Below are 23,915 nucleotides of genomic sequence, written 5' to 3'. Positions count from 1 at the left end.
GTGCTGTCTTTGGAGGTTGATAAGCTTTGCTCTTTTGAACCTTAACTGCAGGTGAAGGTAGTTCACTTTTTCCATAAGTGGAAACCTTTTGTTGAGAAGAATCATTAGCCTTGACAAATTTTACCTCTTTGCTAATACTTGGAGCATCTATTCCCTCATATCCCAATCCTCGTGTATCACGATGATTTTTACTTGCTCCTAGCATAGTGGTTAATTTGCTTGAACTAGTGTTGAACTTTTTCAAGTCATCTTCCAACATCTTGATTTTATCAAGAGCAGCAGCTAAATCAGCCTCAATGCGTTTTTCTCGAGCGAGACAAGCACTTTCTCTGTCATCAAAACTAATTTTTTGAGAGTTAAACCTTGCTTCAGATTCTTCAAGTTTCTCTTCCAACAAAAAGTACTTTTGATAAAGATTATCACATTCAAGTGACTTCATACGTATGTTTTCCTCAGAATCCTTGAGGATCGATTCGCAAGAACGATAAACACCTGCATAACATCTTCTCAATTGCTTGTTTTCTCGACAGAGAGGAATCAGAAGAGGTGAGACATGAGAAGTTGTAATCTTCTTCATTTTCCATGAATCCAAAAACTTAACATACTCTGAGACTTCCTCATCAACATCTCTATCAATATCTGAATCACCTTCATCAGAAAGTTCATCCAACTGTTCTTCTAGGAGAGTTTCCCAATCAACAGTTTTTACATCAAGAGAATGTTTAAGTATTGACTTAGATGTAACAGTTCTCTCAGGTGAATCCAAGCTTTTAGAATCATCTGGTAATTTCTGAACTGGTACGTTATTAGAGATAGACTCGTCCATAATCAGATCGCTACAAACACAGACTTATAAGGTCTTTAACGTGTTTTCCTGCTCTGATACCAATTGAAAAAGCGAGGGTCTAATAACACCACCCAATATTTCGCTTAGCAATCTGTATTGGCTAACTCCAATATACTTTACTAGAGAATCAACTAGACAGTCAGACTCAATCTAGAATAAAGTATATCGAGGGGTTAATATCTCTCTCTTGATTTGATTTTTACTCAAGCTAAAAACAATAGCGAGTCTTTATCAAATACAAGGAATAACTTGGACGGTACCAAATACCAATGTCCAAGTGTTAATCAATGAAATCAACAACCACAAGGTCGGATCTCTAATCGATTAAACTTTAACGCACAACCTGTATTATTTCAATTATAAAGATAAACAATATAATGCGGAAAATGAAATAACACAGACACCAGAAATATTGTTAACGAGGAAACAAAAAATGCAGAAAACCTCCGGGACCTAGTCCAGATTGAATACACATTGTATTAAGCCGCTACAGACACTAGCCTACTCCAAGCTAACTTCGGACTGGACTATAGTTGACCCCCAATCAGTCTCCCGCTGATCCAAGGTACAGTTGTACTCCCTATGCCTATGATCCCAGCAGGACACTGCACACTTGATTCCCTTAGATGATCTCACCCACAACTAAAAGTTGTTGCAACCTAAAATCACAGACTTGATAATAAACAAATTCGTCTCACACAGAAAAGTCTATCAAAGGATAAATTTGTCTCCCACAGAAGAACCCTAGGTTTTTGTTCCGTCTTATGGTATGAAATCAAGGTGAACAGGAACCAATTGATAATCCGGTCTTATATTCCCGAAGAACATCCTAGATTAATCAATCACCTCTCAACAATCTTACTTGTATAAACAAGAGGACGTCGAGGAATCACAAACAGTTAGACGAAGATGTTTGTGACTTCTTTATCTTCCCTATCGGAGAACTCTCACGATCTCAAGCCAATCAATAAGATTGTACTCGTACGATAGAAGATGCAAGATCATATCACACAACTACGATAAAAGTAGTATCGGTCTGGCTTCACAATCCCAATGAAGTGTTTAAGTCGTTACCATGGTTTTAGAGAACAAAACGAAAGGTTAGAGGAGAATCGACTCTAGCGAGCACACTAGTAGCACACAGACGTGTGGGGATTAGTTTTTCCCAATGCTAGATGTCTTCTTTATATAGTCTTCAAATCAGGGTTTTGCCTTAGGTACAAAGCAATCACTATTCACCGTTAGATGAAAATATGATTTAGATTCAAGCTAATATTTCTCAACCATTAGATCGAAAACTTAGCTTGTCACACACACTTGAGATATACGTTTACTGGGTTTGTGAAAACCGTGCCCAAATGTGTACGTGTATGTTGGTTCAACATAGTAACCCAAAAGGTTAACCATATGAGCATTTTATATTAACCTTGTTCTTCTTCACCATAACTAGTTCAATTGACTCAAATGAACTAGTTAGAGAGTTTTTCAATTGCTATGAGATCTTTTGTAACTACACAAGACACAATTGAAACAAAGATGATTCGATTCGATTTGAATCGGCTCATGAAATTTATAGCCAAGGTTTGCATACTACATTCCTTAGTAATTTAAGTTTCATGTTCAGAGTACATCTTTAGATCATAACCCACTCAAGTTCGCAAACAAGTTCGCAGACTTAAGGCAACCGGCAGAGTTTCCAAACTCAACAGAAAATCTCGGCAAAGAGACTTCCGCCAGTTCGCGGACTTGTACATCACGATCGAATTTGGAATCCCAGCAGAAATTCTCGGTACAATAACTTCCGACAGTTCGCGGACTGAGTTCACAAACTTGGTTCGCGGACTTGGCAAAGCCAATTCCTCTGGTTTCTCTCAATCAACAAAGTTCGCAAACTTCGGATTAAGGAATATGACTTATGCACATATGTGTTACCACACAATGATTATATCCATCATTGGTTATATAGACCTAAACTCTCATTCCAACCATTTAAACATTCTTAGAGGACGTTATATAGTTGTTACACTATTTCTCGCCAAAGCGATTTTCAAAGTGATTGAAACATTATGACTTTCGTCACTAGGTGAAGACAAACCTGATCAAAGCGAAACGCTTTACCAACACGTGATTTCGAGATATAGATAGGCGAGATATACTCGGCTCGAAATATCAAATGTGTACGATCCAGTTTATATAGTATACGACTTTTGTCTCATAAGAAGTAGGAGATAGAGTAGATAGACTTTTGAGTGATAGATAAGTTCAAGTCTCCACATACCTTTTTGTTGATGAAGTTCCAGGTTCCTTGAGTAGATCTTCGTCGTTGTATGATGAATCGCCATGAAGTCCTTGAGCTCAACTACACTTTTTTATCCTAGTCCGAGACTTAGCTATGTAGACTAGAAATCAAGACTCATAGTTTTGATCACTAACATTGACAAACATGCTTGATATAGCAACGCATGCGAAGTCGACCGAGCTATGCTCTAACATCAACTAGACAGTCAGACTCAATCTAGACAAAAGGTATATCAAAGAGTTTATATCTCAATCTCTCGATTTGATATATACTCAAGCAAATAGAAATCTGCGAGTTTTTATCAAATACTAGAGAGATAACTTGGATGGTACCAAATACCAATATCCAAGTGTCAATCAATTTAAATCAACAACCAAAAGGTCGGATATTCTAATTGATTGAACAATGCACAACCTGTGATATTTCAATTATATAACAAAATATAATGCGGAAAAAAAATAACACAGACACCAGAATTTTGTTAACGAGGAAACCGCAAATGCTGAAAAACCCCGGGAGCTAGTCCAGATTGAACACACACTGTATTAAGCCGCTACAGACACTAGCATACTCCAAATTAACTTCGATCTGGACTGTAGTTGAACCCCAATCAATCTCACACTGATCCAAGGTACAGTTATGCTCCTACGTCTCTGATTCCATCAGGATACTACGTACTTGATTCCCTTAGATGATCTCACCCACAACTAAGAGTTGCTACGACCCAAAGTCAAAAACTTTAATAAACAAATTTGTATCACACAGAAAAGTCTACGGTAATAGATAAATCTGTCTCCCACGAATATACCTACGAGTTTTGTTCCGTATTTTGATAAATCAAGGTGAACAAGAACCAATTGATAAACCGGACTTATATTCCCGAAGAACAACCTAGTATTATCAATCACCTCACAATAATCCTAATCGACGCAGCGTAAAAATATATTGTAGAATCACAAACGATGAGACGAAGTGTCTGTGATTTCTTTTATATCTTGTCTATCGGAGATATCAATCTCAAGCCAACTATTACAATTGCACTCGTACGATAGAAACAACAAGATCAGATCAGACAACTACGAGAAAGTAGTATCGGTCTGGCTTCACAATCCCAATGAAGTCTTTAAGTCGTTAACCTGGTTTAGAAGAGGAAACCAAAGGTTAAAGGAGAATCGACTCTAGCTTAGCACAACTAGTATCACACACAAGGTGTGGGGATTAGGTTTTTTAGTTGCTAGAGTTCTCCCTTATATAGTCTTTCAAATCAGGGTTTGCAATCAATGTTAGCTTGGTAACAAAGCATTCAATATTCACCGTTAGATGAAAACCTGATTTAGATTCAAGCTAATATCTTTCAACCGTTAGATCGAAAACTAGCTTGTTACACACAAATGAAATGCACGTTTCTAGGCTTGTGTAACCGTACCCAAACTTGTACATTTGTTAGTTCAACAATAGTCAACTAAATGGTTAGCCACATGATCACTTTCATATCAACCATATTCTTCTTCACCATAACTAGTTCAAGTGACTCAAATGAACTAGTTAGAGAGTTGTTCAATTGCAAGGAAATCTTATGTAACTACACAAGACACAATCGAAGAAAAACGATTTGATTACTCGAATCGGTTCATGAACTATATAGCCATGGTTTGCAATTTGCATTCCTTAGTTTATATAAGAATAAGCTCACAAACATCGTTTTTAGATATAACCTACTCAAGTTCGCGGACTGGGTTCGCGGACTTAAGTTCCCAGACGGAGTTCACAAACTCCAGCAGAAATTCTCGGGACAAGAACTTCCGCCAGTTCACGGACTTGGCTCACGCCACCATGCCGGTTCTCTTGATCAACAAAGTTCGCAAACTTCGGTTCAAGGAATAAGGACTTATATATATATATGTGTTTCCACAAAAATGCTTATATCCTCCAATGGTTATATAATCTAAACTCTCATTTCAATCATTGGAACATTCCTAGAGGACGTTGATATTCTATAGTTGTTATTCACAAACTATTTTTCGTCAAACTAAGTAATTTCCAAAGTGATTGAAACTTGTCATGACTTTCATCACTAGGTAAAGATGAATTTGGTTAAAGTGAAAGCTTACCAACACATATTTCGAGAAATAGATAGACGAGATAAACTCGTCTCAAAATAGCAAATGTGTATAATCTAAGTCTATATAGCAAAACGACTTTTGTCTCAAGATAGGAGATAAGTAGACTTTTGAGTTATAGATAAGTTCAAGTCTCCACATACCTTTTAGTCGATGAAGATCCACCGGTTCCTTGAGTAGCCCTTCATCTTGTATGATGATTGCCATGGAGTTCTTGAGCTCAACTACACTTTCTATCCTAGTCCGAGACCTTAGCTATAGTAGACTAGAAATCAAGACTTATAGTTTTGATCACTAACATTGACAAACATGCTTGAGATAGCAACACATGCGAGTTCGACCGAGCAATGCTCTAACAGATTTGGTTTAAAGTCTTCAATTGAGTTGAAGCAACTCTTAGTTGTTGTGACGTTAGCTAAGGGAATCAATTGCGCGGAGTCCTGCTGGGATTCAACAGGCGTAAGGAGCGCAATTGTACCTTAATCGGTGGGATACCTTTTAGGGCTCCACTACATTCTAGTCCGAAGTTAATTGGTAGTGGGTTAGTGTCTGTAGCGGCTTAATATAGTTTGATGTTCATCTGGACTAGGTCCCGTGGTTTTTCTGCATTTGCGGTTTTATCGTTAACAAAACTCCTGGTGCATGTGTTATTTTTTTTCCGCATTATGTTATTTATCTTTATTATTGAAATATCATAGGTTCTGTATTGATCAATCATAGTAGATACATCCGACCTAGTTTGTTGGATACGACTTGATTAATTCTTGGACATTGGTCTTTGGTACCGTCCAAGTAATCTATTTGTGATTAGGTTCACGGATTCGATTCTGTAAACGTTCTAATCGCAAGAGAGAGAGAGAGAGATAAAGAGAGAGATATAACTTTAGATACTATTCCTTGATTGAGTTTAACTTTCGTAGTTGTATTGATTTTGTCCATATAGATTTCCTAAGAAAAATTTGGTGGTGTATTTTGGTACCCCCGCGTTTTCAATTGGTATCAGAGCATGCAAACACGTTAAGACCTAACAAGTCTGTGTTTGAAGCAGTCTGTCTATATGGACAAGAGTGCAATCTCAATAAACGTACCTTCATTATTTTATGGCACAAATTACTTGTGGTGGAAAAGTGCTACGCGTTCCTTTTTAAAAGCCCGTGACTTTGAGACATGGAAACTTGTAGTTATTAGATACGATGCGCCAACAGTTATCAGAGACGGAAATATTGTTGCGAAGCCGTTAGGAAAATATAGTGAAACCGAGATAAGTGTTGCAAAGCATAATTCTGACGGTTTAAACGTTATTATCCACGCCATAAGCCCAGATCTTCAACACCATGTGACATTGTACACTATGTCTAAAGATGCTTGCGATATCTTAGAAACCGTATTTAAAGAAGATACCTCAGAAAAAGAAGCTAGGCTTCAAAACCTAAATTCTGACTTGGAAAATATTCGTATCGCCGATGAAGTTTCGTTTGATGAATCTAGTCAAAAAGCGTCTGGGATTGTTAATGTATGTTTTTCGTTAGGGAAGACTATTCCCAAAAGGATATTATGATGAAAATTCTTCGATCTTTACCAGCAAATACGAGTCTAAGAAACATGCCATCATGGAAGGGAATAACCTTGAAACTCTTTCCAGAAATACTCTTGTTGAAAAGTTAAAGATCTTTGATCATGAATTGCAATCCAAAAACGGAAAGGATATTGCGTTCAAGGCACTGAAAAACACTAAAACTTTTAAAAGTGAAAGTGTTGACAACTTTGGAGATGATCTTGTTGATCCTGATTTTTCAGATGAAGATCTTCATAACTCGGTATCATCGATCACAATACAGTTTAGAGAACTTCTTAGGAAAGAAATAAACAATTCTCCAGAGAAAAACCTCCAACGTCAGCTAAGCCACATAATCATATTTCTGTCAAAAACAAAGATTCTAATAATGCTGACGATGAGGATATGCCACAATGTTTCAAGTGTAAAGGATTCGGTCACTTTGTTGAGTGTCCAAATCGTACGAAATACACTGGCAACAAGAGTCTTGCTGCAACACTTGATGAAACATCTGATCATTATGTTTCCAAAGAGGATGATGTTTCAAGTGTAGCACTCTTGGGAGAAGTTGTCAATTTTGATGAATGTAGTAATACTCATATCAATCTTGATAATTTAATTGATGACTCTTCATCAAAATCATTGGAGGATGTAACGGATTTTTCGTATACTAAATAAAATTCTGTTAATGTTTCAGGTACCCTGCATCTAGTGCTAATGTTGTTCTTGAATCGATCTCCAAACTGACATGTCCTTATTGTTCTAGTGAGGGTCATGGACTCACACAATGTTTTAGGTACAAATATAAACTAATGTATGTCAAAAAACTGCAACAGAGGGCTAGTTATTTGGAAAATATGCTTAACCTTGATCAAAAATCCAATCCTGAGGTATACCAAGTTAACTCTTCTTCTTCTAAAAGATTGATTGATTATAAGGATAAGGTAAAATATCAAACGAAGAGAAGAGTCTGGGCTAAACGGTTTGTATTGAAGGATATTATCAATTTCGTGCAGGAATCTAGTGGTGAGCAACCTAATGCTCACCTCAACATAATTTAATTGTGTTGAAATGTGCATCTTATCTCATGTGTCCTTAAAAGAGATAAGAACGGTGCATATCAGGGCTTTGGATCAGAATTGAATATTATTGCTTGGATCTCCATCTCTTATCTGTTCATCTTAATTTATCTCTCAAGTAATGGTATTGGAAATTTTGATCTACGAAACCTATAGAAGGATAAAAATGACATTTTTATTCCATTTTAGGTTTTGTGTATTCTAGTATGTGAACTTTTATGGTTCTGAAATCCTGCATGGTAAATATCTTCAAGACTCAAATTTTTTTCACAAGAAGTTTTGCCTGTTGAGCTATATATTTGTGTTTCACAAATCCATTTTATTCTTATGAATCATGGAGGCTCCATGCATAATATCTTCTCGTGAAACCTATGCTCCAATGGTTGTTGATACTCATCCAAATAAATAGGAAGAAGAGATATCCTTTTCTTTTGTCTCATCTCTTAAGAGGGAAATGAGGAATCAGAAGAAACCTAGAGCGGATTACTCCAATCAGAAAAGGTTTGAAAATATTCTTGAAGAACTTAAGAAAACCAAGAAGGAGGTGCAGGGACTAAGGAAGATTCTACAGAAATATCTCAAACTACAAGAAGCACTTGTCAATCAACAACCTACCAGGTTTGCAGGAACTAACTCTTTCATTCATGAACTGTATGTTCCTATGCCAGTCGTTAATAAGGAGTTTGGAGATGATAAATTTTTTTTAAAGATTTCAAATACTAGAAAACTTCTTATATGAATTCATTCTTATTTTTGAGAAGGATAACTAGGGTTTGGTATGGAAAAAATTGTGATTACACAAGTTATTTCCAACGATTTTCATCTTGCATGTTTTTAGGTTTATTTATTTAAATTCTGGAGTTGTTGGAAGATAATTTTGCAGTATGTAATCATTATTGGTTAAATTATTGCAAAAGTCTTATGAAATATTTGTGCCTTTATGTTTTTCGTGAATCGAGCTAATATTTCATATATGCTCAGAAGTTATATCCATTACGTTTTTTATAAACGAAAAATAAAACAAACTCTTTGAGAATTTTCTCGCAGTATTAATCTACCCGTGATCACACTTCTGTGTTTTTATTGCTTGACACACTCCGTAAGATTTTCTTATGTTGAGTCATACCGATTAAAATTATCTTTTGTCTGTAACTGGCTTAGAGATTATTTTAAGTCGATTTTCGGATACAAATACATGTGATTTGTTAATGTCCAACTTCCTTCTTCGTCACTCATGTTGTTCTCTGGGAATGACATCAAATGGGGGAGAGTTCTTAAATGAACTTGTGCTTAATTGTTGTATCTTTTTGGGCAGTGTGGTTGTGGAATTTGAAAGCGGATACTTGTATCTTAAATATCCTAGATGAGCGCTAAGTAATTCTTACTATGTGATATCATCTAAAAAGGTTTATATGAGGAGTAGCATTTTAACTATGTTATAATGTAGAATCTCAAAACTTCCTTAAAACTTGACATATCTTTTGGTTGTATTCATTACGATCCCACGATTTTCGTACCTTTGTTAATTTTATTGACAAAAAGGGGGAGAATTTTTTAGTAGTTTCATACTACATACATATGGTTTACGGATAATTAAGTAAGAGGGAGTGAATTAATAATCTATAGGTTTCACCTATTATGCAAAAGATGTAAGTATTGATTAAGGGGGAGAAACATGTCACCGTAGTATTACTTCAGAGTTGGGATACAATTGAAATTTGGAGAAATTAATAATACTATGTTTCTGTATATCGACATTTGAGAATATTTGTTTTCAATATTGTTATCGCTACGGATCTTCAACAACAATGATGTTGAGTTAAACACGTTGCAACTTGAAATTACGAAGAGTTCAAGGAGTTGAAGAACCAAGGAAATCAAGCATGATGGATTCAAGGAGTTTTCAATGCTTTATTTTTTATCCATATGTATTGATAGCTCGAGTATCCTGATCTTGATGTTGAGCTGATCACTTGATCAAGATAGATAAAAATCATCAAAGTTCTCTTCGTCTTAGACTTTGTTGATTCCACAAGTTTTATACTTGTGAGGCGAATAGTAATCTAGGCTGCACTTCGAGTTGCATAAGTCCAGATGTTGAGGTTAGCTAGAATTTTTCTATTGCTATCGATTTTCATTACCTTGATATACGATCAAAAAGGAGATCACATATATAGGCTTATCTGTGGGAGGCAAATTGATTTAAAGTCTACAATTGAGTTGAAGCAACTCTTAGTTGGTGTGACGTCAACTAAGGGAATCAATTAAGCAGAGTCCTGCTGGGATTCAAGAGGCGTAAGGAACGTGATTGTAACTGAATTGCTGTGAGGGTTTAATTCGGTCTCAACTACATTCCAGTCTGACGTCAATTGGTAGTAGGCTAGTATCTGTAGCGGCTTAATACAATTTGGTGTTTAATCTGGACTAGGTCCCGGGGTTTTTATGCATTTGCGTTTTCCTCGTTAACAAAATTTATGGTGTCTGTGTTATTTCTTTTCCGCATTATATTTTTTTATCTTTATAATTGAAATATCACAGGTTGTAGGGAAATCAATCATAGTAGATACATTCGACCTTGTTTGTCGGATACGACTTGATTGATTACTTGGGAAATTGATCTTTGGAATCACCCAAGTACTCTCACACGTAAATCAGGTTCACGGACTAGTTTCTGTAAACTTTATGATTGTGAGATATAAACATATAACTCTAGATACTATTCCTTGATTGAGATTCATTAAGATGAACTCTCAGAATTGTGTTAAGTTTATCCATACAAATTTCCTAAGAAAAAGTTGGTGGTGTATTTTGGTACCCTCGTGTTTTCAGAAACCGCAAAGAACGTGTCAGTTCAAAGATCACGAATTCATATATGCTTTTAAGATTTGTTCTCCTTAAACTTTCACTGAGATTCCTTAGTAATCAGAGATGCTCAGATCCAGAGGACATGTTCTCAGAAAAAGTGTGTTGAGTTAACAAAAAAAATAAAAATTTTTATGCCTTTTTAAATGTGTTTCAAGGATACTTGTAGATCTGTGAGTTTGTAAGTCTTTTTGAGATTGAGAACACAAAGAACTTACGCGAAGAAAAGATGAACGTATCACTAGAAAGTTAGATCCATCCTTCTTACACTTAGATCTATATTTTAAAGAAGATTTGTAATAAATAAAATGAAGGAATAGTAAAAACTCAAGCTGCTGATCCTGTTTCTATCGCCAAACTGTGACTCATATTTTTCCGGTGAGTCTACGTAATACTCACAGCTCGTAAAATTCAATACTAAATAGTAATGATATCTCAGTTGAACTGATAATGCTAAGAATATAAAGGTACTCAAGATTTTTTTAAATAAAAAGCACAATAATAATGTAAATGCTATTAAGTTATCAAGAGACACAAGGGATTACGTGGTTCGACTTTCGTCTATGTCCACAGGGTAATAAGTGATGATTTTGTATTAGATTGAAGTGGTTACAAGATCTTAAATGTTTCCCAAAGTAAAAAAGAGAACTCAAGCAAGAGTAAATACTTAAGTTCTAAATATTAAAGAGGTATAAGCTTAAGTATAGATCTATCTTAGTTATTATGTGTCCCTTCTTTGGAAGTGAAGCTCAGTATTTATAGCACATTCCCCATCAGGGACATCTTTGTTGTCTTTGGACCCATCGAGATCTGATGTATCGTCTGTATGGGTTGTACCTTCGTTGACCGCGTGCCTTATCCAGTTGGACCATGCCACCTCAGCTCACCCACTTGCCCTCGAGAACTACCAATTATTAATACAAGTTGTACCTTCGTTGGTCGCGTACCTTCGCCAGTCAGACTATGTCACCTCATTCTTATCCACGTGCCATGAGAATACGCGCCAAGATAGAGCTTTATTGCATTTAATGCTGAGTAGAGCCTCAGCTGTCTCTGACCATCCGACCGCTGTCACCTCCCTAGTCTAGGACCTAACTTTTCATCTTCTCCATCGATTCACCCTTCCTTGAGATAAAGTAAAAAAGCAGGTTAAAAAGGTATCTCCTGCTTTTCGGGTATCTGTGTATCGTCAGAGCTATTTTATTATTCTATACACGACCACTAAGATCGTGACACGTGCATAAGGAATAATTGGTATTCACAACTACATTGGAAATCGTCAGACTTGGCAGTTTTACTTATAATTTATTCACTTATTTGGTTAATTAGGCCTTGAATTTAAATTTTTGGATCTAAAAAACAAACAAAATATGACCACCTTTCAATTGACCAAGAATTAAAACTTCATGGTCCTAATATCCCATTTGGTCATTCTGCCCAAAGTAAAAACTTCTTACGAGCTGTAAGTTACCGACATACCCTTGTGAAATAAAAATTAAAGTCACATCATCTAATTCACGTGAAGTCATCCATCTCTATCTCTTTCTTCTAAGTACACTAGTCTTTGTATCTTCTTGTTCTTCCCAACCAAATACAGTCGATCGGAGAAAATCAAATCAACCCGAAAACGTTCGAACAAAGAGGAGGGGTTATGTTTTCCTTGATTAAATCTTTGCCTCAAAACAGGTTACGATTTTGATCTTTTTTCTTTTTGTTAATTGTTTTGATTTGCAGTAGTGGGTGTGATTGGATCTCAGATATAAAAATCAAAACTTTATCTGCTCAGTACCATGGTTTTTCTTTCTTAAGTTCGGGGTTTTCAGTTGGATTAATTAATTAGGGGTTTCATAATTTCTAATTTATATTTGGACATGTAATTCTTCTTAATTGTTTTGATTTGCTAATTGGGTTTTTTTCCATCTTAATTTGATCTTGTAATTCTTCCTTATTCGATTGGATTTGATTAATTGTTTCGCGACGGAAAACTAGTTAAAGATGTTCATATTTTTGGTTTTGCACATGGATATGAATCTGATTTGTTTGTAATTAATTGTTTAACTACTTGTTATGCACAGTCGAGAGAGTTGAGGTTAGCTTGTTTGATCAAGTACAAGAAAGAGATACTGTGTCGTGGGGATTCTCAATGGTTACGAGGACTGCCTGATTCTGTTTAAGGAAATGGAGTGCTTGGGTTTGAGATTTGATGGGGTTACAGTGGTGAGTTTTTTGGTGGCTTTTGCTCAGTTGAAATATCTCGACTTAGGTAGTAAAGTACATCGGTTGGTGGTGAAATTGAAGTGCGGGAAAATCAGTTAAGCTAATGATGCCATGAACTTCTACTGTACAGGGAAGAAACGCAAGCTCGCTGCCATTAAAATGATGAGAAAGCGGCTAGGGAAGAAAGAGGCTAGGAGATGTTCTCGACGCCACAAGAAAAGGGGATTTGTGGATTGTTGAAGCTATGAATGACGATGAACATGGAAGACTCTCAATAGTTGCTACTAGTTAACAATAATAAGATTAACAAGGTTTGCGAGAAACCCAATGTCAGGTAATAAAAACCGAGTGAGATTATAGTTGAACATGTCTAATGAGATTATTCTACGATGAATATATGTATGCTGCAGCTGATTAGTAGGATAAACCTAGATGCACAAGATGCACCCAAGTGCATAGTGTATATCTTGACATAAAAATAGGTTTTGTTCCGGAAGCACCTGAGTGCATAACATATATATTTTTTTTGAACTTTTTTGTTGTTTCTGTTATATTTTTTTTGGTTGATATTTTTAATGGTCAATATAAATGGTAATGGTGTTAGATTTATTGTTCAAGATCATGAACTAGTGATTTTGGTTATACATAATATATTGCGGGCAATTAGTAGGTAAGTGTATCCATGAAATACACAGATGCACTTGAATGCATAACGTATATTCTGGCAAGACATAAGTTTTGACCGGGTTGCACCTGGGTGCATAATGCATATGCATATATTTTATAGGAAAAATGTTTTGGTCAGATTGCACATGGGTGCATAATGCACATTCTTATAAGAAATAAATTTTGGCCAGATTGTACCTGGGTGCATGATACATATTCCTATAGAAAATAAATTTTGATTAAGTTGCACCTAGGTGCATAATGCATTTTTTTATAAAAAATAAATTTTGGCCAGTTGCACCTGGAGCTGGGTGCATAATGTATACTCGGTCTGGGTTAAAATAATTTTTTTTCCGAATTTCATTCAATAATGGATCTTGTTTTGTAGAGATTTTCGAGCCCTTCCCAAAAATGTAAATTTTATTAAAATACGACTTATATTTGGGAAGTTAAGACTTTTCTCGCGATTAGTGAGAAATAAATAAGAGAGAGAAAAGGATATGATAAAGAATAAAGTTTAAATTTAAGGGTATACATGACTAATTTTTTTTATTTCTTTTTCACCTAGACCTATATTTTACAAGTTCATTACTCCCACACTTTATGGGTGTGGTTATATGACCCATTTTCCGATAATTTATTTCCATAATATACAATTCGGATATATGGAAATTATATTATGTTTTGTTTCCAATAATAATTCGGATCCTACAACTTACTACATAAAGGGAATAACTCAGCTTCATCTAACTCCTTTAAAATCCTAAGCTCGGAAGGCTCCACGTTGGACAGTGATCTTCACCCATTCACACAATCGTTCCGTTTCACTTTTTTTGAAAGGAGAGAAAATCAAGACCCTCCCTCACAAAATAAAGTAATTTATTATTTTTCGTAAGAAATCAGTCTTTCCCGAAAACAAAAAAGAAAAGAAGAAAAAAACTCGCCTAAACCAAAAACAAAACCTCTCTTCCATCATTCCATTATTCGATCTAGCTCCGCCTCCACCATCTACACATCTGTATCATCCTAATATATTCACCTCTCTTCTTTTCTTCGTTGATTTACCTTAAGGTATCGTATCTATCTCTGTTTGCAACTGCCAATTGTGATGGATTTGGTTATTTTGATCAACTAGGGTTTTTTATCTGTTGCAGGTAATAAGTCTATCTGTTTTCTTATTTCTTATAATTTTTGATTCAATTTTCTTTTTTAGGTTACTATGTATGTTTAAATCCGAATTAGGGTTTACTTTAAGCCTTATAAAGATTGATCTAAATTGCAGAATCATGCAAAAGGATTTTAAGGGTTTCTCATTTGATTTTTAGGTTTTCTATTTTGATTCTTTCTTTATACTGTTCTTATTATTGATTTTTTTTTCTTTTAATAATTGTTTGTCCGGGAACTAGATTTCATCCTGAAAAGAAGATTTTCTCCTCTTATCTTCATCAACTCGGTGTTTAATTCATTAACGATTTCCTAGCTTGCATTCGCATAAGAAACCCCTCTTCTTCCTTTTTAGTGTTTGCGTTTGATCCTTTCTTCTCTGTTGTAATTCCTGCCTACAGTTTGTTGATTTTTTTTCTTCAAGGTTTTACTGTGCGCTTTAGGAGGCAAACCAGAATCAGAAAGACGATGATCAAGTCTTCTTTTGATTGAGGAAAGTGAATGGTTCCCAGACCTTATTTTGTTGTCGATTTACTTTTTTTTTTGGGTTAATTCGAAGGTTGGGTTCTCTGATTTTCTATGTTTTCAATTTACTTTTAGGGTTTGTAACCTAATTTGCGTTTATTGATTGATAATAGGTTACTGATTTGGGCTATGTTTTGTTGTTCCTCACCAAATTCTTACCTAGCAGGTTCAGCAACAGCTTCTTTCCAGATATAAGGTGCGATTACGGGCTTCGGTTAGCATCTGCAATCCTGTTAAGATCAGTTGAGTGCTATCCTGTTAAGATCAGTTGGAGTTGTGTCCATCTAAGATCAGTTGAAGCGGCATCTCACACCTTTGTGTTTGAATTTTGTAAGGTTTAGATGTTGATAATTAGTTCAATGAGGAAAGGGTGTTGCTTTTGTATGAACAAGCGGGAAAAAAGGTAGTTGTAATCTTCTCATAATCTGTGGATCTTTCGATCTATATTATCCGTGGAACTTTCAATCTATATTATGATAGACAGTTTGTATGGTATAAGCTGAATATACAGTTTTCTCGCAACCCTGATAGTCTACTGCCTCTTTTCCCCTCGATATTCTTTTGCAGGACATTGTGCAGCTAATATCTAGATATTCAGGACATTGCACTAAAGGGTTGGATGGAGAATGATGAAGAAGGAACTGATTTCAGTAATTACGGTAAGAAATTTGGGTACAAATTTGTTAGAGATTTGCGAAAAGTTCTTAAGCCGAGAAAGTTGAGAAGGTTTGCAGTAGTTGTTGTTGAGTATGGTGATGAATAGAGGAGAAATCAATTTTAGAGGTTGTAATTGATCAGGAGTGTTGGTTAAACTATATACAATGATCAACTATTTCGGCAGTAAAATCGGTAATGTATCCGTGCCTGATCCTCCATCTTATTATAATGAGTACTCCTTTGAGTTTTTACTGGTTATTCTTTAGATAGCTTTTCACGTTGCAAATTTAAGTCAAATTTGGTTAATCTCTATTTCCTGCACCAGTGACCAGTCCAGTATTTGCCATGTGCTTGGTTGGTTTGCCATGCACTTGGTTGGTTTCTCTTAGGGTTATCAAGCACTCCGGATCATTACATATTATTCTACGCTGCCTCCTGGTTCCAATAATAATTGTGAAGGAGGTTCAAATAATAATTGTGGAGAGGTAGGTGGTGTTGAATCTGTAGACTGCTTTGTACCACCTTCCTGTGTTCTTACTTTTGTGAGTATTGACATCAAGTGTGAGTTACTAAATTGTCAAAGTGAATCTTTAAAATATGGTGTTCTTTTACTTCTATGATTCAGGGTTCAACACTTGCAGCTCTGCCTGTAAGTTAGTTCTTTAACATTTTTTGCTTTAGATTCTGGGCATAGTTCGATTACGGGGACATTCAGTATTGATGAACACTCCTTGAAAGTAAGGTTACCTGATCCAAGTATGTCCCCACCTATCCCTACGTGTTGCATTATTTATCTGTTTTTATCTGTGTCACATTCTGCAAAGAAGTGCAATCGAATCCTTGGATGCATCTTCATCTGTTTGGAAGAGATGGGCCATGAATTAATGCTCATTGCTCACTTGAGATGCATGTTTTATTTATTTACCTTGCCATATGGCCAGTGTAAGGCTCTATCTTAATTGTAGTTTTTAGTACTTACAGTTAGAATAAGGAATCATGGTTTCTTTGTAGTGTTCATGTCAATTGTATTTTGTATGTGTTTAACTCATTATTAGGTAATTAAAGAGTTGTGTATGCTACCAAGGATTTGGCTGCAGTAATTGCGGTATTTATGTTTAGTTTCTTATCTTATCTTTTTACTTTTTATTTTGTTTGTTATATGATAAAAAAAATGATTTGCTAAGATGTTGCTACTTATTTGATTAAGCCAAATTTCCATATAGTTGACATTTGCTTGGCCGCAAGGTCCCTTAATGGGGTTTCTACACCCTAGCTTTGTCGAAGGGGAAGGTTGCCCATGACTTTATTTTTGAAGATGACTGCTTACATGTTATAATAAGAAGGTAAGTTCTCGATTTGTTATCCCTTATCCCTCTAAGCCAATGAATAATTTGCACTCAAGTGTTGTTATATTGATAATATCAAATCACACTTATGTTAGGAAATGGTACTTGCCATCTTAACTCAAATGGCAGAGTACATGGTTCTCAACCGTGTAGTTGTGGGTTCAACTCCCACAGATGGCACAGTCATATATTATGCATGTTTCCGATGTCAATATTATACATTTTGATTGCACCTGTAATTGGGGATTTCTTCAAGTCTATATTTCATATCTCATACACCGAGAAACAACAAATCTGGGGCTGTTCAGTTGGATCTAATGGGTCTTATTGACCGTGGTATCACCCTGAGTTATGATAATTGCATTATAGCGACACAGTTTGTTGGTTTTTTTCAGGGTTTTTATTTTGTGCTTTAGAGGCAGACCAGAAAGATGATGATGAAGATGAATTAAAGAAGAATAAGGTAATGCAGAAAAACCCTAGACTAAATTCATTTTTTTTTATCGTCTGTTTCCTTTACTAAATTCAATTTCTTCTCCTAGCTCTCGGTTCTTAAGAACCCTAAACCTAAAATCCCGTCTAAAGAATTATGTTTTCATTCTTGAAAGCAGGTAAAGATTTTGGGGGGCTAGGTCAAATCAGAAATACGATGAAAACCCTATAATTTTTCTTTGATCTGATTCAATTCAATCCAAAAAGTATTCTTCGTAAAAAAATTCACATCTTCTTGCATGGTTGTTCTTTTTGTTGTTCAGCTCCGTAGTTGGTAAAATCCTACAGGTCAACCAAAGATTGTTAAGCATTCATCCTGACCCCACACTATATAGGGTACAAAATAATCTTTAGTTCGGATTTATTTACCGATTGTTAAGTCTAACCCTTTCTTCTTGATTCATTGTGGGCATGTTTGGATTTACTCAATTCTTGCAATCATTGTTGGTATAAGAATTATGTATAATCATGTTACATTAATGTAAAAGACTGATAATTATTAATTTTCCAATCAATAACTAACTTTGAATGTTTTCTTCATTGATGACAGATTGAGAATGTTGATGGAGGAGAAAAGCTTTCAATTGTACGACTTGATGATTTGGTTGGCATGATAATAAAAACTACAATTAAGTAAGCAACTTATCTAACATGTTTTGATGGCTAAGAGTGACAGAATTGCTAAGTCCTTAGACTCTGAGAATCCCAAGTTACTTACTAATCAAAAGGGTATATCAACTATTTGTTGTCTTAGCCCAAGTTGTATAATTAGATAGCAATTTATTTTTAACCCAGTAACAAAATTAATGATTTTCTTCTTTTCATAATATGTTGTTATTTCAAGTGAATCAAGTTGATGCTGCTGACCAATTTGGTTATGTATGATGATTGATTCCTCTGCAGTAACTTTTCATTTTCATAATCTGTTGTTGTTTTAAGTGCTCAAGTTTATGGTATCTGGACAGTTTGGTTGTGTATGATGATTAATTCCTCTGCAATAACTTTTGCAGGGAGCATTACGTGATTATTGAACCAGCGCTACCAGCCATTAATGGTGGAAGATTCTGCAATTGTTATGAAAGAAAAGAGATAAGCTTGCTAGGGGTCTTAAGCTTTCTCTTTTCTGAAACAAGCAATTTTATGTGCAGTTGAGATCCCTCAGGCACACACTTGCGCATATGCTGAGGGATAATTAAACCCTAAACTAAAAATCTAGCATTTCCACTGATTCGATCGGGGTCCATCCAACTTTCAGGTAAGAAACTAGGTTTCCTTAGTTATGTATTCATACGGTTAATTAACAATCGCATAAAAGTTGATTTCTAATGCTTTGTAGTTGGACACTAATTAACTGAAAAAGAGACTTTGTCGTTGAAGTAATTCATGTATGATGATTAATTCCTCTTTAATAACTTTGGCAGGAAGCACTACATGATTATAGAACCAGCGTTACCAGACGTATATTACAGTGGTTTAGTAATTTTGCTGGTACAGGTGAATCTGAGCATAGAAAATGTGCTAGGACGATATCTCAAATTTCCCATATATATTAAAGGTGTTGAAATGGGACACAAATTCTTTTCACGTGCCAGAATTATTGTCGTGGGCCTTCACAGCCATTGGTTAAATGAATTTGATTATATGGGTGAAAAATTCAGAATGCATTTTAAATTTTGGCTAGTCACTTTTTTGCATATCCATGATGTAGTGGATATAATATGTAACTAAACCTTGCTTTAGAACATCCTAGCAAATTATAAAGCTTTGCTAATCAATTATTGGGCACATGCACAATATAAGAACTACACCGTCTACCCCAATGCAGTTTCAATTATGTTGTCAAAACTCAGGAGAATATAAAGATGATGGAAATAGTCATGATGTACTTATAATGGACAAGGGTGTAATGAAATACTAGGCAATAAATGTCAAAAGGCTGATCAAGAAATGAAATGCGGCAATTTGGCTCTCAGGGTCAGTGATTTTCTCTTTTAACAAAACGAAGATCTAACTCTTATTTTTCATGTTTCTTTTCTGTTTTACATCGTAAAAAATGTTGTTGTAATTCTCCTGTTTGTACTGCAAAATAATATAAAGCAGAAAATTGCTGTCAGTCATTCGGGAGAGAATTGTCGTGGTAGTTACTGCAGGAAGGTGTATACCTTCGATGGGCTCTATAATGTGGGTACTTCAGACTTAACATTGAATCACCTTTACATACTCTTATACACTCATCAATGCTTGATATGGATTTGCTACTGATATTTTTTTTTTTTTGTAATACACTCTGAAAAAGACGAGAAGGTTTTGTTTAGATGTTGAACTGACTATTGATTATTGATTCGAAACAGGTATGACTAAATACATCCGAGGTATCTTTTTTCTTCTTCAAATTTTGGTCTTTTGGAATTTTATTGAATTGCCAGGCAAATAATCATGGTTTGTTCAATCTGTTTGGCTTCTAGCTATGGTTTCTCTCACTTTTGAAATCCAGTACTAGCTTTTTGTTTCAGTGAACCATGTTTTCCTAATTATATTTTGGTTTTGAGATACTATGCATGTATTGTGTTATGCATAATGTTGCAGAGTTGATGGACATTGGGATACAAATTTTGTAAATTTGGTTCAACCAATAGCCTAATTTTGATTCATTCGGGTAGATTTTAAATTGTGGGCAGCATTAGTTGTCGATATTTTAGTATAAAATCTTTGCAAGGAGTCTAATTATTTTTTTGAAAGCATTGTATTTTGCTGCTTTTGCAGAAAAAGAGGATACTATAGAGAGATAAGAGCAAGATGTGCCACTTGATAAGGATGAGGATATTGCAACTGCAATTTTAATGGTAAGATTGTTTATATATGTCTCCGCTGTTTTATTTTTATCAGCAATGCACCGTGCTCATAAAAGTCTAAATCATGCTCTCTCTGCATTTTTTTTTAGAAATTCCAGCATTGTATTCTGCTGCATTGTTCTTAAATTCTGTAGCCAATGTTTTTCTCACATACAACCAAATATGTATACCAGTTAATATGGCCTGTAAGTATTGAAGACCTCTTAGTGTGTCCTTATATTTGACTGATTTTGTGTACCCATTTGATTATATTTGTTTTTTTATCGTTCGTCTCTGAAATTTTTTCTGAACTAGAAACATAGTTTAAAATTAAACCAGCTTACATCTCTGTGTTTGAATGTATATATATATAAGCATCATGGGTCATTGTTAGTTCCTAGGATAAGTTGGTCATCTTTTTTTGCACCAGTCTTTCTTGACCTTGATGACCCATGTTTAGGTTGTGAAGCATTAAATTGGAGTTGGTGCTCAAACTGCATGAACATTGAAGGCTATGTGAGTTAACAAAAAAAGTGTACATTGTTGTCTTTTTAAGAGGTTGATATGGGAGAGGTGAAATACTAACAGTAAGACCCAATCAGAGTGAAAGATGGACGACAAAATCATCTGCACCACTACAATAAGTATGCGTCCGCATAGATTCAAATTTCTTCGGCAGTGCCTTATACAGGTTCTTAGTGCACTTGGCTGGATTTCACTAAGCAATTTTTCTGCCTTGATCTATTGGCCTTCCGTCAGTTGATGCAAATATGTTTAGCGCCAAAAGTGATAATCCATTTTATTGGATATTTGTTTTTGTTGACCGAGGGAGAAACTGCTGTAATATGTTTTCTGATAAACAGTATGGTGGTATACCTACAGTATATATATATTGTTTTGCATTATCTCTTAGTATCTTCCATTGGCTAAGTTAGACGGGGAATATTTCCCTAAACGTTGAAATGATTTCCATAATTTATTCAGTTTTCATTTCTGAGTATGTGTATCATTCCACTTAACGCGGTCGGTGTTACTTCTTACTACTTCAAGCAGTCAATATCAGCCAGACTATTTTCCTGTTGTTACTCACTCAATCAGTAATATAATTGCAGTGGGAATCCAGGATTTACTTCTTAATCCAGCAAACATGTGTTTATCAATTCTCAAGTAACTACGCTATTATTATTAAGATTTTGTATCCTATAGGTGTGTTAATTATCATTTGGCGCTAATCCATACAACTCCAAGATATAGATGAGGGTGTTTACGCTGTTTAGAGATTTGGGTCGTGCTTAGAATGGAGATTAACACGCTGCAGTTTCTTTTATTTGTTGTTGCTATTGATCGGCGATGGGGAATGATTGATAAGGAGGGGATGTTGCTGTTACCAACAGTTACTGGGATTGTGTTTCCACTCTGAAACAGAATATGGATGATGAGGCAGAATAAATTTCTAAACAATCTCTTTGTACTTTATTGATATTGTTGCTTCGTACATGTTCATGAGCATTTTGCATCCAAATTTACCGTTTAGGAATGTTTTGTTGTGTTGTTGCTCAGATCATGTTATCAGGAATAATAGTTAAATAATTCAGTGTTTTGTGTTGGCATAGAGGCGAAGCCGAGCCACACCAAATCAAAAATGCATCGCGACGAGGTGAGGCGAAGCCACACGACACCTAATAAAAAATGCACCGGGATGGGGAGAGGCGGAGTCGAGCCACATTAAATAAAAAATCCTAAGCGACGGGTCGAGGCGAAACCAAGCCTTACCAAATCAAAAATGCACGACGGGGCGAAACGAAGCCGCATCGCACCAAATCATAAATATGATTAAAAGAAAAAGATGTTATGATGGTGAATGGTGAATGATGTGCGTAAAGGTTTAAGAAATAATAAAGTCGGCTCATCAACTTTAGGATGATTGGGCTGTAGTTAGTTAGGTTTCCCTTAAATTGATGCATCGGTGGATGTTGATACAACTGATAAAGCAAATTAATATGAAATTTTCACATCTAGGGGTTTATGATTTTGAGAAATGAACTACTATGGAATGAGGTTTTAGTTCTTAGTAAACCCTAATAAGTTATGTTGTCCACATTATCATTTAGATGATTCACTCCCAAGTTCCTTCTGATTTTAATGTGTAGGAAAGAATGGCGGCAACTATTACTGGCATATGAATGATTTTCTTTTGTTCTTCTCAAATCGGGGCGAGGCGAAGCCGAGCCACGCCAAATCAAATCGGGACGGGACGAGGTGAGGCGAAGCCGAAGCCGAACCCGAGCTTTACCAAATCAAAAATATGATTAAAAGAAAAAGACGCACGGGCACAAAATCTAGTAGCTATATAAATTGTGTGTGTGTTACAAAATTTAATCACTATCATCCATGGAAAAGTTTCCGCAAGAAATTATATTAGAGTTACTCTCTCTTAGCACGATATCTCTTAGCAAGAAATTATAATAGAGTTACAAATTTAATCACTTTGCATATCGACTTGGAAGAACTATATATGGAAATGTGTTATGGTTCTATTGTCTTAAAGCTTATGCCGGCATGCTATATATGGAAGTATATTACGGTTCTATTGTCTTAAAGCTTATGCCGGCATTGTTTGATGCCAACGCCACGCTTCCTCTTGTTCAAGGGATCGGTGCTACAACCGTTCGCCAAAAATCCTGATTTATGACGCAACGCTATGTTAAAAGGTGCACCTGTGTGAGTAATGGGGCGAACTATTCCGCACATTGTATGTTTCTAGGATATCGTGCTAAAAGGGATTGGTGTTTCGGTTTATATTCAAGTGACATAGCTATCGCGATAAATGCACAGAAATGGAAATTTAATCACTATCATCCATGGATGAAGCATAGGATACTGACGAGCCAAATACCCAGGGCCTATAACTATAGACTGTTAGCAGTTACAAGGACAGGTGAAGTTCTGATTTCGCATAGTGATACAATCTTATCTTGTTATGATCCTAAAACTGATGCTTGGAAAGAACTTCCCCACCCTAAGAATGTTATACTGCGGAACACTCAAAAGATCCTCCACACAAATAGCTTTGTTTCTTTAAAAGCAATCGGAGAAAATTCGGAAAGTAGAAGAAAATCTATGTAAATGGGATCACCTGATGCAGTTATTTATTTATTTTTGTTTTTTGAAGCATGTAATATTACAGTACAGTATGAAGCCAAATCTTTAAAAGACCCAAGAAAACTGGCAAGGTATCATATTCTCAAAATTATA

At 35.5% G+C, this 23,915-nt stretch overlaps 3 long non-coding RNA genes across 6 annotated transcripts; all 3 read left to right on the top strand.

The window, feature by feature from the left end:
- The first annotated feature begins 12,293 nt into the window (after positions 1 to 12,293).
- On the top strand, positions 12,294 to 13,586 carry LOC113277581. The gene is made up of 3 exons (XR_003325001.1): positions 12,294 to 12,448; positions 12,838 to 12,979; positions 13,110 to 13,586. It is a non-coding gene; the product is annotated as an uncharacterized LOC113277581 (long non-coding RNA).
- Positions 13,587 to 15,460: 1,874 nt separating this feature from the next.
- On the top strand, positions 15,461 to 17,048 carry LOC113277580. The gene is made up of 3 exons (XR_003325000.1): positions 15,461 to 15,737; positions 15,902 to 16,476; positions 16,617 to 17,048. It is a non-coding gene; the product is annotated as an uncharacterized LOC113277580 (long non-coding RNA).
- A 686-nt stretch (positions 17,049 to 17,734) lies between these two features.
- Positions 17,735 to 21,492, top strand: LOC113277579. 4 transcript variants are annotated; one of them, XR_003324999.1, is made up of 7 exons: positions 17,735 to 17,800; positions 18,380 to 18,462; positions 18,840 to 19,084; positions 19,251 to 19,803; positions 19,930 to 20,010; positions 20,181 to 20,672; positions 21,121 to 21,492. It is a non-coding gene; the product is annotated as an uncharacterized LOC113277579 (long non-coding RNA). The 4 variants fall into 4 exon arrangements; XR_003324997.1 differs by having other exon boundaries at positions 19,930 to 20,672; XR_003324998.1 differs by having other exon boundaries at positions 19,251 to 20,010.
- Positions 21,493 to 23,915: the final 2,423 nt, after the last annotated feature.

This window comes from Papaver somniferum, chromosome 5 (genome assembly GCF_003573695.1).
Source record: "Papaver somniferum cultivar HN1 chromosome 5, ASM357369v1, whole genome shotgun sequence".
Taxonomy (NCBI): Eukaryota; Viridiplantae; Streptophyta; class Magnoliopsida; order Ranunculales; family Papaveraceae; genus Papaver; species Papaver somniferum.
Note: the sequence above shows the minus strand (reverse complement) of the source record. Positions and strands in the feature narration are given on the sequence as shown.